Below are 15606 nucleotides of genomic sequence, written 5' to 3'. Positions count from 1 at the left end.
TACTTGGTTAGTTGCCAATAAATTTGTAGCTAAACATAAAAACTTTGTAACATTTACAAGACATTTTAGGGAAAAAAAGACTGTGTAAACAGTGTTGCATACTTCTATCAGAAGGCAAATAATGTCATTGTTAACAAGCATAAGTGACTATTATTTTAGTGATTACAACATGGTACTGCGTTAAATTCAGCATTCTTTCTTTACCATGTCCTTTATAATGATAAATTTTCATTCAACAACTATTTTTCTACTCTGAGGTGTTGTTCTCACAGAAAAGGTAAGACAAATGTTTGCTTCTTTCCAATTATTTATCAGCTTTCAAAATATTAAGGTGGTTTCTACAGCAGATTCCTATGTGACCCCAACTCCCAATGATTCCTCTACTCTGTTTCAATCCTTTGTATAATCATTTTGCCTTGAGTTAAGTGGGAACTGTGACATGCTTCCAACCAAAATAAGGTAGCAAAGGGAATAAGAGGCTGTCACTGATGTACTTATGTTATGCAAGACTCCATCTGAGCAGACTAGAGGTAGAGATTCTCCTTGCAGGTCCCATGAATTAGACATTTTGGAGAAATTCATAAGGCAAGGAACTGTGAGAAGCCTCTTGGATGTGAAGGTGATATTCAGCTGATAGCTAGCTGGGGCCCTCAGTTCAGCAGCCACAAGGAAATGAAGTTCTAAAGCCATAATGAATTCTGCCAATTCTTAATTAGTTTAGAAACAGATTGTTTCCCAGTTGAACCACTAAATGGAAATATACCCAGGATAACACTCTGATTATAGCACTGTGCAACTATTCCCTGAGCAGAGGCCTCATCTAAACTGGGCTCAGACTCCTGACTCACAGAAGCTATAAGATGATAAGTATGTGTTGTTTTAAGTCACTAAGTTTGTGGTCCTTTGTTATGCAGCAATAGAAAATTAACATAGTTTCCTAGAGAACCACTAAGTTGACGAATAATCTGTTGTTTTAAGTATTCTTATCATTCCATGGATTTAATTATATATATTTACTTGTTCATTGTGCTTATTAGTCTTATTAATACTGAAAATATCCTTTAAAAAATATGAATGTCTTCAATTTGGTTCCTGATTCTACTGACATATCATTAGTCTTAGATAGCTTCCTTGCTGTCTGTTATTTTTTGTTATGGCAAGATTTGTCTGTTTCATCTCTTACATTTTATTCTCAGATATAGTACTAATAATTTCCTGCTAAAGAGCTCTAGTTCCTTTTAATGTGAAATTGTATTGTTTGTATTGGTGCTATAGGTTGTCCATAGATTCTGTTTATTTTTTGTTGTTACACATTTTCAGTGGATACAAATAATAGATATATTTTTAAAGAGAAAAATGCATGATGAATGCATAGTAATACATCTGATTCTGTTTTGAAATTATATAATTTTTCTTATATAATCTTTCATCTATATGACCTTTCCTTCACCTCAAAATCCAAGTTCTTAATGACATAAATACAGAATTACTTTCTTTATCACAAATTACACACAGAACAGTTTTGTAATAACAAAACACATTTCAATACTATCACTATATAATGCTGAACATAGTTTTAACATTTTTTACATTACTTTTTTATCTATATCTATGAAAATGTGCAGTTGCTTTCTTTGTTTAAAATCAATTGAAACAGGAACACAACAGTTTCACTTTTTCAAGTTGCCTCTGATTTTATGAATTGCTATTTTAAAATGTAATTTAGATTTATAATTTTGTAAATATTTACATGGTTCAAAATTAAATCTTCACAAAAAAGCTGTATTCAGAAAAGTCCAGCATTTTTTGTCCCCCAGCCCCAGCCTCCATCTTTTCTACCCTCTCTTCTCCTTCTACATATATATTTTTTCCTTTGCATGAGTCAAATGTTGCTGCTCCATAGAGTTTGGGAAGCCAACAGCTACTGCACTGGCAGGGCATTGCCATAAATATCCATCACCCAGAATGACTGGAAGTTCTTGGGTGCTACCTCTGAGTCTGGAGATCCAGTGGCTGAGTCCTTGGAAATCAATAATTTATGTAACACATTGGAGATCATCCCTGTATGCACTTTATGTAAAACTTCAGGGATTACTCCTGTATAATACCTGCTATTGCTGACAATTAACCACTCAAAAATGTAGTGACTTAAGCAATCACCATTTATTTCTCATAGTTGTGTGTGTTGGCTGAGCAGTTCTATTCATCTGGAGCAGGCTTGCTCATGAATCCCAGTGGCAGTTTGGCTGGAGGCTGCCTGCTTTCCAGAGGCTTCTCAGGCGGATGACACAGCACACCCTGCACACCTCTTCATTCTTCTAGCAGGCTATCCTGGGCAGTGACAGTGTCCAAGAAAGAACCTGAAAGTGCGAAATCACCTTTTCAAACCTCTGGGTCATGTTTGCCACTGCTGAATTGAATAAAAAATCACAAGTGAAGTGCTGAGGCCGTGTGAGAGTGCACCATCAAAAGCCATAGATGCAGGTAGGGTGTGAAAATTTGGGGCCACTATTGCAATTGATCTGACTGCCTTTTCCAGTGATTGTTCTAACCACCTGTGATATAAAACTGAAGATAAAGTATGAGAGGTTGATTGGTGGATGACGGAACATATAGTAAGTGTGATGAGCTGACATTGCTTCTGGGGATGACTGGTAGAGGACTGTCTCAGATGGAACTGATCATTTTTGCCTAAGTAACTGATTAACTTATTTTTCTCTGCTTCCCCTCATATAATTTTCAATAGTCCCACCAATCATTGTTTCATCACATTGCCTAAAGTAATTGGAGTACATACTCAGAGAAACTGGTTACTCACTCTACTCACCCCTAATTATATTATTATCATGTTATCTCTTGTATATGAGATACAAATATTTTGAAAGCGTAAACATTGATGAAGACAGTTGGTAAAGGTGATTTGTGGAGAAGTATTTTTGTTTTTACTTTGAAATATGATTATCTCACAGTGTTTGTAATGTGTAGAAATATCTGAAAGGATTTAATATGAATAAATAATTTAAAAAGTTAAAAAAAGCTTTCTAATATTTCACTTATATCCTCTTAACAAAGCTTAATATTTAATAAATTTTATTACATGTTAAGAAGGAATTATATATATTTTGTGTGTGTGTATATATATAGTGAATAAAATGTGCATTAAAAGTTGAAATACTTTCCAAGATGCTTAGCAAGAGTCATACATTTACTATAATTGTTGAAGTGATTATTGTAAACTCTGTAAAAAATCACAGAATTATGATTTTACTAAAAGATTCTTGATGATACCAGTATTTGAAGCAAAGTAAGTGGCATATACTATTTGGATAAACAAATGCATCTGAAACATTTTAAAAATAAAATGCGTTACTTATTTTTTCTCACTCTACTCTAATAGTGAAAAGTTTGCAAAGCCACACTTAATTTTTTAAATTGTTAAATAGAGGCTTTTAAAAGAGATAGAAAACAATTTTATTTCTAACACTTTTAAAAGTAATACAGTCTTAGGAACTTACACAAGTTTTCATTTTATTTATAAAGTTTTCTGTTTTTATAACAAATAAATATGTAATATATCTAAAATAGTCATATAATCATTGGAAATGGTCTTTAAAATGTGTTATTCCACACATTAGCCAGTGACCAGCCTAATATTAATTTAATTAGAGAATTTCCTTAATGTAAACATAAGGTTTGAAAACATACCATTTCTCCATTAATAGTGTAATGCCTCTTCTAAAACTGCTGTTTTCTTAACTTTAAACATTCTGGATTCTGGGAGATTTTTTCAGTGAAATAACTATAATGCAATATGTGTATAATTTTTAAAGTAGTTGTTATCAAAAGGATACAAGGTATAGGATGAGGATGTTACATTAAAGTATATATAAATAAATTGGGGACTACAGACCAAGTTATAAGAAACTTTATTAATAGCAATGACACTTACTGCCATACACTTATTCAACACATCCTCCAAATTGCTCTAAATTGTACATCAGTCTTCTATTTCAAACCTCATATTTGTTCATCATTACTTATACAGTAAGGTTTGCATCTTTAAGCCCTTTATAATTTGACCTACTTTCCTCTTGAATTCTGTCGTTTATCTTTGGCAGTCAGAATATACTACAAATAATTCCTTTAAAACTGTATCATTCTTGAAGTCTCCCAACGTTTTTCCCTGCTACTCCTTCCGCCAAGAACTCTGTTTCAACTCTTGTGTAGCCAAATACTGCAAAGTAATTTTTCAAGATTTAGCTGAAATTTTAATTCCTCCTGACAATTACTTCCCCCTTGCCTCTCCATAGGATGGACTAAATATCTTTGATAGCTTTTTCACTTTCTACTAAGCTAACATGTGAATATCTCAGTGATAGCACATCTCATGTGAAAATAGATTATATTCTTGTACATGTTCTCAATAACATTTACTTCCTTGGGCGCTTTTTTGCCCACAGATTTACAGAACCATGATTTTTGAGTCATTTCAAAAAATTAAGTCCACTATCAAAGGATAAATGTATATTGACATTATAATATTTAATATAATATTTGGATGGACCTAAAGATAATTCCAAATAAGAACATTTATATACATTGAAAGATGGTAAAGACTTTGATTAAATGTATTATCTCGAAATTTCTTGCTATTATCTACTCATGTCTTCTTTTAAAATTTAAATTAAATTATTTCTGTTTTATTTATTAGCAAATGCTTTTACAAATATGAGCTCTATGTTGCTATATTTGAAGGGACACTTCACAAGTTTGATTTTGGTCTTTTTATTGTGCTCACTATTTTGGGTGTTACTAACATTTTATATTTCATGCATTTAAATTTACCTGTCTATATTTCTGTTCTATGACAATATTTTCTCTCACCTTTTCATTTTTTTTTTAAATGTGAAGTTTCTTAATGCATGAAGAATGTGAAGGTCTGAATTTATTCACTTTTCTCTTTCAAACTAGTTTTTAACAAGTACAATTTCAAAAAGAATGGGTAATTATAAAATAATTTCAGAGAAGAATACCATCCAATTACAATCCAATTAAAGACAACATATCTAATCAATAATGATGTAATATGATGAAGAATATAAAATGTACATAGGAGTCATTAAGCACCTAGACTAAAAAGTAAATTTAGTCATATGATACAGTATATTAAATATCAAAATGGCATAATTCATAAAAAGTCATGATAATGCAATCAGAAAGATAAATGCAGGTATACCCGCATTTCTTGTACCAAAGAAAAAACGTAGAAATAAATTCAACACATAAAAATGTTTTATATGTTTTAAAATTAGGAAGTTTTCACATTAAACATTATTCTCATATAAAAGCTTTACAAATTACTTAAAAGAGTCATTTAAAAACCATGCTTTTGTCATAATATTCCCATTTACTAATTCATATAACATGAATCTGTATGCCATCTTTGACTCCTCTTTCCTTACCTTCCACATGGCACCCAAGAGTTTATTCTAACTCTTCTGTGTTTCTTACAACTAAATCTTGATTGCCATTCTCCAAAGACATTCCTCCAATTTTGATGATTATTGTCTCCTACAAAGACTATTGTAATAGTGTCAGCAGAGGTCCAACAGGGAAGCTTGAATTTCACCCTGACTCGAAGTAAGGAAGCAACTTTCCCTTCTGGACTGTCAAACAAGTCAAGTGGGGAACCTCAACTTCCACTCTCACCTGGGAGTAATGATGCATTGCCTCCTTCCTCAACAGGCATGGTGTCACAGGAGGCCTGATAAAACAGAGGGTTCAAATAAAACACAAGGACATGTAACATAATACCCAAAATGCCCAGGAAGAACCAGGAAAATGTCACCACTAGGAAAATATCTCAATGTCGGGATAACACAAAGAAATAAAAACAAAAAGGAAATGTCTGTGTCTGCAACAAAGCAGTAATAGTGAATAATGTTAATAGAACATTGTCATCTGCTACAGTCCATTGAAATTCAAAATCTTACTCCTGTTAGAATATTTGACATTTAAGATTAAGCTCTGGTCATAATTATAACTTTATTTCAGTAATCTATTGTGTGTCAATAATCCAAAAACTGAGAGGATATAATCACACAAAGAGTTACTTCATAGAGTGTTTAGAAGCCTATTTGTTCCAAAATAATTTTTATAGGTTACTAGCTCTAGCATATGCAAACTAGCACCATTTTTGGGTCCACTAAAAGCTACCTAAACTTTGTAAATATCTGATTAATATCAGAGACTTAAATGAATAATTAATATATTTGAATTAAGGAAAGGAGCTATTTAAAGGTAAAAATGTAGCATATTCCTGAAAGATAACTTTTTATCCTATATCCAGGAACATAAGGAAGGCAATTAATGCTTGTGAAAACTGGGAGATGGGGTGATCAGTGAAAAATAATATTGTCCTGTATTTGTCATTTGACTTCCTTTCATATTTTACAAATGTTTTTATTTATATTATTCTGCTTGCTTTATACCTCATACTCAGGGCAGATAATAATATATATTGTGTAAAAACTACAAATATCTATTTTAGGATTTTATTTAAAATTTGTATGATATATTTGTTCAGACATTATGAATGTGTGTGTGTGTGTTTTTAGATAAAATAAGGCTGTGAATATTTAATAAGAGTTTTAATAATTATGTAACTATATAAATATAAAAATAAATTTAGGTAGATAACTGGTTGATGGTCTTAGCAGTTTAGCTATTAAATTTAACAAGTATGCAAATGACGAAATATATTTTAAAAAAATCACATGGAGTTTTCCCATTGATCTGATTTAAGATATAAAAAAGAAATAGATTTTTCAGGTTCACCTCTAATAATAGTATACATAATATAGTATAAACATATGACTTAAGGAGAATCTATCAAACTTGACAAGCCAAATATCTTATTGTAAAATCAAATCATTAGATATTAGATGTATGTTTCCCATCAGGATGCATGAGGCAGTGTGAACCAGGAAGAGTAAATATCATGTTTCTCCCTCAGCAAGCCCACTTCAGACCTTCAGGTTGATTTAACCTCAAATAAATGGTCATGTTAAATATTTTTAAAAATATAAATCAGCATTTCTGCATTTATCAAAGTAAAAAAAAATACTATTAATATAAAAACAGTCTGTTTAAAAAATTCCGTGAATACTATAAAATAATTATCTTGAACCTTTTAAAATGAAAGACTTTTGAGAATTTTTCAAATAAGGAATTTTTACTGGTAAAAATTCAAAAGTGCAATTGTTTACTTGATATGAATGACCACATGACCTCTTGAAATGAAGGAATTTAGATAATTGTGTTTTATACTCACAGCTAGAATCTGCATTGTGTACAATCTACTTAGAATTGCTATAATATAACATTACAGTCTATTTTATGCCTAATGTTTTCATTCTAAGCATTTCTGAATTTCTCTGCTTAACAATTTTAAATTGAACTGTAAGGTAACAACATAATTTAGGTTACTGGAAGTCAATTAACTCTGCATGATACTTGAGAAAAATTGGCTTATACAATTGTAATTTCAGAAAATAAAAAGCTTCATCTTTGTTTTTAGAGTAGCTCACATCAAGGACAATTATTCTACAGGAATGCATTTTTAGTTCTAACCTAGCAGAGAATAAAGACATTTTTTAAATTCTCTTTTCATTTTGACTCCACAGTAGCCCCATAACTGAAGAACTTTTCCCTAAATATTGTAGCGTATTCAATGCTTTGGGTCGCTTTAGGGAATGTTGTTTTAAAAAAGATTAAACCACTGATGACTTTAGTTTTTAACCTCAGTCATAAAATGCAAGCACTCTACTATATCCCTACAATTTAAATGCAAATAATCTTTAAACAAAACTAATCTTGAGGGCTTTTAGATAGTGAATGATAAATGGAAGGGAATTTTATGAAGTGTGATAGTGAGCAACTCTGATTTCTTTTTCACATCAATCATCCTTCCACATAGATCCACAATTAAAATATTCCTGTGCTTTTTGAGGGAGTCTGAGAAAGCAAGTTCATCATTTAGCTGCCCGTGGCATTACCTTGGGGAGAAGTAAGCTGATCCAAAGGGTAAGTGTTAATTGAAAAACATGTAAGGAAACTGAAGATCCTTTCTCTATGTTTGCTTACCTGCAGAACCAAACCTGAGTTGTGCCCAGAAAGTTTAATAGTCTTGTCTAAAATTGTGCATGCTTAATACAAGAAAGGATGCAATTATTATAGTTGAGCTCTTTTATAATGGTAAAATTAACTCATCTTTTCACAAGATTACTTCCAGGAGAATTTTATAATGATAAAAATTATTTTTATACATATCCAATAGAAAGAAAACTTACTCTTTATTTTTCACAATCTTGCTGCTTATGTAATTGTAAATTTAAAAATACAAACTTTGTGTTCGGCTTTTTTTACTATGAATTATTTCTGAGACATAGAAAGTAGTGGCAAATAAGGAAAACATTAGAAATAAAAGAAAGTAATATATACCCTTTAGTAAAAGGATTAAGAATTCTCAGTGAAGAAGTTGATCCTGAGTCTGGGACAGGGAAGGTACACATTGAGCCTGGATGATTTTGTTGTACCAAAGGTAAGAAATAGCCAAAGAATAATTAAAACACCTGTAAAGAACAAGAAGTTATTTTGCAGGGACAGTCACTGTCCAGCTGTTAATAATAATAATCTGAATTCATAATGGCATAAAATGAAGAAATTAATAAATAAGGGAGGAAGGAAATCTCTTCCTTACAGAGGATCAGCTAATATAAAAACAAGTATAGAGTTGGAAAAGTATGAACAAGTGGTAAACCCAACAGGTCAAATTTTGATAAATATAACCAGTTATTACTTACAAAAAAATAATAATTTTATGGTAAGAATACTTGTTAGATTCCTTAACCATGTTATCAAATTAATATCACAATACTGGGACAAATGAACGTCAGGTGCTTCCAGATATAACATACTGAGAAAGGCAATCTTCACTTTTACAGTATTCCTACAAAAACATGCAAAACTCAACCTGAAGAACAAGTCTAAAAAACAATTCATCAGTAATCTTCAAAAATGCCAAAGGGAAGGAACACAAAGAAAGTTCAAGGAAATGCTCTGGATCAAGAAAGCTGAGAAAACAGAATTTAATTCATGATACTTTACTGGATTCTGAACCAGGAAAATATATTTATAAACCACATTATTGGAACAGTTGATGTTATCTGAGTATTAAGTGTAGATTAGATAATAATATTGTATCAATTTTTAAAAATTATACTGTAGTTATGTAAGAGTGTATGCTTTTCCTTAGGAAGCATATAATGACACACATGTCTAAAGGGACATGATTCTATCACTTACTCTCAACTGGTTCAGGAAAATTTATACATCTATATACATACATACATATGTGTGTATATATTCATGCACACATAGAGAAAAAGATAAAGAGAATAAGGTCAATGGGAGAATGTATGAATAGTTTGCCAAACTATGTAAAAAGTCTACGGGAGTCTTTTTAACTATTTTTGCATCTTTTTAACTAATTTGAATTATATCAAATACAATTTTTGAAGGCAGAAATGAGAATTTTGTGGCACCACTAAGTTAATAGAGATAAAAATTTTCCTTTATCATAGAGTCAAGGGCATCAGTTTGTCATCATATCACAAGAAACACTAGAAATAAATACAACTAATGTGTAAATCAGATTGAATCTAAAATGTACATGAGGAATCAGAACTTCTTTAACCAAATTTTTAAAGTAATCTTGAATTGAATCAACAGAATAAACATTCTAAATAATACCTTTCCGATTATTTTAAAAAATACTCTGCTGCACTAGCAACGTGTAGCACATACACACTGTTAGATTCTCATTCAGTAGATGGTATTCTTTGTTTCCTTGTTTAATCTACTTTTTTTGTATCAGTATCTGATTATAATAGTCATGTGTAATCTGTAGACAAGACAGCTACCCGGAAAAACTGCTGGGGGTTCTTTATTTCAAGACTTGGAGACAAAGAGAGAATGAAAATAACAGAATAAACAAACTTTGGAAGCAAAACTGATTATATGTTACTGCTCATTTAACTATGTATATTGTTGAAGCATTTCAGTTGGGTTCAAATATAAATCTAGTTTCTCTTTACAAAGAACTGGAGAAACGTCTCAGCTGATGTTAGCTGGGAAAATATTTACTTTTCTCATATAGTCTAGAATCCTTTATTTTCAAGTTATAATGAAAAATTTTATTTCGTTGTTTTTCTTTCCGTTTTTTGTATTTCACTTAGTAAATTATTCAACATGGTCATTCAACTAGGTCATTTAGTATTCCAAGAGAGTAATAAAACAAATAATAATATGATTTCTGATCTTGGATTTGCAATTTTGTAGGAGAGATAGATACATGAGCTATTTTTGTTACTGTGTAGTTGTGATTTTTGTCAGACATTTTAGTACTGTGTACAATGTATTCATAATCTGTGTACAGTTGTTAAATCATTGTGGTATTTTATTTGCTTTTTTAAGAAAGCATACTTACACTAGCCTTTTATTATTATCTTAAAATAAATTTATAGGGTACAAGTGCAATTTTATTACAGGCATAGATTACATAGTGGTAAAGTCAGGGCTTTTAGGATATCCACTAGTTGAATAATGTACATTGTACCCATTAAGTAATTTCTCATTATCCTCCTTCTCCCACACTCTCACCCTCTGAGTCTCCATTATCCATCATTCCACTCTCTGTGTCCATGTGTACATATTTTTCAGATCCCACTTATGAGTGAAAACATGATATTTGACGGTGCCTGACTTGTTTCATTTCCGATAATGACCTCCAGTGCCATACATGTTGCTGCAAAATACATAATTCGATTATTTTTATATGCCTGAATATTACTTCATAGCATTTTTAACTTTAAAATGATTGACCTAGATTTATATTTTATTTTTTTCTCTAATTTGAGATCCTCCCACCTTCTGTCTACAAAATTGTCAATCTATAAAAATGGGGAGAGTTATATTCCTTTTTTTTTCTTTTTGAGGGTGGAGACTCATTAGGAAGAAATCTAGATATGAACAGGCTGACACTATGAAATATCTCTCATCAGTATCGAGCTCTACCCCACCAGAGCAGTTCCAGTTTTCCCTTTTAACCATTTCTTTTCTATCATTATGAGGGTGCTGTTAACATTTCTTCTATGTCCCAGATAAGCAGCAGTTCCCCATCATGTACAGGATAATGTCCACAATATTTTGATCTGCTATTCATTTGCTACCTTGACAGCCTCTTCTTACCTTTGACGTTGTTCAAATATAAATTCTTTCTATGAAAGAAGACATTTCCCCCAAAATCCACTCCTGATACTTACTAGCTTTTATTTCTATAGATAGCACTTATATTTCTTGGTAATTTGTTACATGTGTATTTTACCTGCTCCTTAAGACTGTGGGAGGTGTACTAAGTTTGTATGCCTTCTCTATATCGTATCTCCACAGACCACGCTCTATTCAACCCCTAGTATGATGCCTTCTCTATATCGTATCTATCTCCACAGACCACGCTCTATTCAACCCCTAGTATGATGCTTGGAACAGAGTAAGTTCTCTTTAGATTCATGTAGCTAACCAAGAGCTTCATGGAGCCTTTGGCTATGTCTTTAGTAAGTAGAAAGAGCGTGGGCACATACACTCATTTGAATTCTACAGGCCCACATTTGAAATCTGACTACAGAAATTATGAACTGAGTGATTTCAGGAAAGTTGATTAGTCTCAGGAACATCACATCCCTGATATGTAAACAGAAATACTGACCTTACCTTTCTTGAAGGGTTACTGTGAGAAACATATACAAAATAATATGTATAAAGTTGTAAAATAAGATGTGGAATGAAATAGCACAGAAAATGCATTGGTCGTGCATACCTAGAACAACCACGCAACACACACAAACATACACACATACACACACACACAAAATAGAAAAGACTGATTTGAAGGCAGCTAAGAGCTACTGAAGACACAGAACTAGAGGTATATGACTCCAGAGAGGAAGAACTTCGAAGAGTCAGAAGCAAAATGGCCTAACAGGGAAACACAAAAATGAAGACAGTAACAAAGAACTAAGAGAAGGGCAATGAGGATAAACATAACTAAAAATTTACTGAATATGAACTGTATAAAACAATTAGACTTATGTTTTATGGGGTTCTGTTATATATGAAATTAAAATGTGTAACCAAAATTATCAAAAAAGCATAAGTATACCTGCTATTAAAATGTTCTAATGTTCTAGTTTCATTTTGGAAGTGGTAAAAGTCATAAACTGTGTTAGAATGAATTAATAATGTATATTATAATCTTTAGGGTAAGCAATTAAAGAATAGCAAAAGAGTAGACAATACATTTACATAAAGGAAAAATAAAGCAATATAAGATAGTATATAATCTGTCTTAACCTCCCTCACCTCTCTGAGCTCCTATCCCCTAGTTGTCCTCTTGGAGTCTGGCAGGGACATATCCATCTCAGATTTTTTATTTTGGAAGTTTCTCCTGCCTGGCACAGCTTTCCCTGGATATATGCATGGTTCCACCTCTCCTCTCATATGGGTTTTAAATTTCCTGTATTTCTTCCCTTCATGATTTTCTTAGCTCTTACCACCAACATGTAATGTATTTTACTTATTTACCTTATTGATTTCTTTTCTTGATCACTAGACAGTAGCTCCATTTCTGTTTATCTTGTTCACCACTGTGTTCCCAGTGCCTACACTTCTGCTTCACCCATAGTAAGTAATTCATAAATAGTTTTGAATGGACTGGTACTTTCATATTAGAAGGAACAGAGAGAACATTGCTATGGTCTGAATGTTTGCCACCCCCAAATTTATATGTTGAAATTCTAAGCCTCATAATGAAGCCTCTGGGAGATGATTAACCACAAAGACTGAGTGGGATGAGTGCCTTTATAAAAAAGTTCACAGGGAGCTGTTTTCCCCCCTCCACCATATGCAGACACAGTGAGAAGGCTCCATCTACGAGGAGCAAGCCCTAATCAGATACTGAATTTGCCAATATCTTGATCTGGGACTTCCCAGACCCCAGAACTGGGAGAAAAAAATAATTTTTATTTATATGCCACCCAGTTTTATGTTATTTTGTTATAGCAGCTCAAATGGACTAAGTCAATATTGACTTCCAATTTGGGGCAAGATGAATTTGAAATGATCAAGGGAAAAGAAGATAGTATGCTATTTGGAGAATTAAGATAACACTTGAAATAGCCAACTGTCTTTTTAAAAGTAGAAACTGTGTAACTGCAGTAATTTCATTTTTAAAACTAATGATCTCACTTTTAAAATGAAAAGTCAGATCACATAAGCACCCAAGTGAAATTTAAGATAACAGGCAGACATTAAGACTAGATTTGGAAGTCTGATATTTTCTGGAAATTAGAGGATAGAAGGAAATCATGTCCACTCATTATTTTGTGCTGTATTTGAAATATTACTTATGATTGGTAAATACTATTATGTACTATTTAATAAATATTTATAGATTTGTTTTGGTGGCAACTTTTGTGCATTTAGCATCTTGTAAATGTGCTCATATAAAACTTTATATAAATAATGCATGAAGAAATCAACAGCATAAAGCTAGTAAGAAAACAAAGAAATTAGAGCACTACAGTACCAAATTTAAAGTGAATCTTTTATTGTGACATTGGGTACAATTAAGTTTGAAATGCCATAATTTATTAATTCTCCACTGAAACCAATTACATAGGCCAGGAATATGTGAAGATGTTAACAGCTCTTCTTCCTCAGTTATTTTATGAAGGATTAGATAGAAAACTCCAAACATACAAAAAGCCGATTCAAAGAAGTATCACATTTGCTACTGTTTATATTTCTACCTTCCAAAACCCATGTCAAAATGTAATCCCCAATAAGGCAGGATTGACAGTTGGAGCTCATGAGAAGTAATTGAGTCATAAGGTCTGCACCCTCATAAGGCGTTGGCACACTCATAAGTTAATGGATTAATACGTTATTGTGAAAATAAGATTGATGGCTTCGTAAGAAGAGGAAGAAAGACTTGAGCAAACATGCCCCCTCATCATAGGATGCCCTGTGCTACTTCGAGACCCTGCAGAGAGTTCCCATCCGCGGGAAGGCTCTCCCCAGATGTACATCCTTGCACTTGAACTTCCCAGTTCCAGAACTGTAAGAACTAATTATCCCACCCCTACGTCTCTCAAAAAATAAATTACCTATTTTCAAGTATTCTGTTGTAAGCAACAAAATCTAAGACACAATTAGAGCTGCTTTCCATTGGCAATAAAACTTTGAGAGAGGATTGCTAATCTGAAGAGAGCACTGGGGGATGGTTTTAACTTAATACCCAGTAGAGAAGTTTCTGTTTTTGTGTTTTAACTTTCATCAGTTAAAATGGGTAGAAAAAAAAGTTTATAATCATAGAAAATACTGAATATTGCATTTACTTTTTTAAAAAAGTTTATTTTTTTCTTTTTCACTTAATTCTTTTGTTATACATTTATTAAAATATAAATAAATTTTTGGTCCTTATTTAGTTAGTACCTTATTGAATTGTAAACTACATATCATCCTAATTCTTTTGTACTATCTGCCTAAATTATAAAATGCATATTTTGTTCTTTTTTTACCAAATATTTATTGAGCACCTACTTATTTACCAAGGACTCTTCTGTGTGTTAAAGATACATTGAGGAATAAGACTGAAAACATTCCTGAATCCATGAGACCTACAAATAAGCATAATTGTATAATTTTTAAAAGGTGGTAATTGTTATGGAAAAAATAAAGCAGGTAAGGACAAAGGGGATAGGGAATTTTAATTACAGTTGCCAATGTATGACTCATTGAAAAAGTGATTTGATTTATTTTTTGACGTGTAATGCTGCTTTGACAATAGATTCTAATGAATAAGCATTCAAACTGGAAAAATGCTAGTCTTCTGACTGTGATAATAATTGAATTATTTGGAGAAAAAAATCAGGTAAAGTTAGTGAGAAGTGGTCAGATTCTACATTTTTTTCTTAAAAAAAATAGAATCAAGATATTTTCCTTATAATTAAAGAAGATAAGAATCAAACGGTAGAATGAAGTCCCATTAATGAGAAGAGAAGAAAATCCGATAAATGAGTTTGTGCACAGTACAAGAAGTTCATATTAATGTTTAACTGAGTGTTACAGCTCCAAATGGGAACACTGAGTCCATTAGTTGTAGGTAAGAGTCTAGATTTTGCAAGCTAAATCAGAGATGGAGCTATAAATTGGGGATTTTCACAATATAAGTGGTCCGTAAATTAACATAATTGGGTGGAATTACTAAAATAATCTCATACAGAGATAAAAGAAGAGTTTCAGAGATTCAGCTTTAAACATTCCAATATTAAAAGGATAAAGAGAAGGCATACAAGTACCAGTACTAAATGAGTTGTAGGAGTGAGATGGAGAAAAAGGAAGGGAATATAATGCCTTCAAAATTACAAACGAAGTATATGAAAAAGAAGGAACTGCTTTGCCAGCTTAAAGGCTGCTGACAGGTCA

This window comes from Colobus angolensis, unplaced genomic scaffold (genome assembly GCF_000951035.1).
Source record: "Colobus angolensis palliatus isolate OR3802 unplaced genomic scaffold, Cang.pa_1.0 Scaffold132, whole genome shotgun sequence".
NCBI lineage: Eukaryota > Metazoa > Chordata > Mammalia > Primates > Cercopithecidae > Colobus > Colobus angolensis.
The sequence above is the reverse complement of the archived record's forward strand: the minus strand, read 5'-3'. Positions refer to the sequence as shown.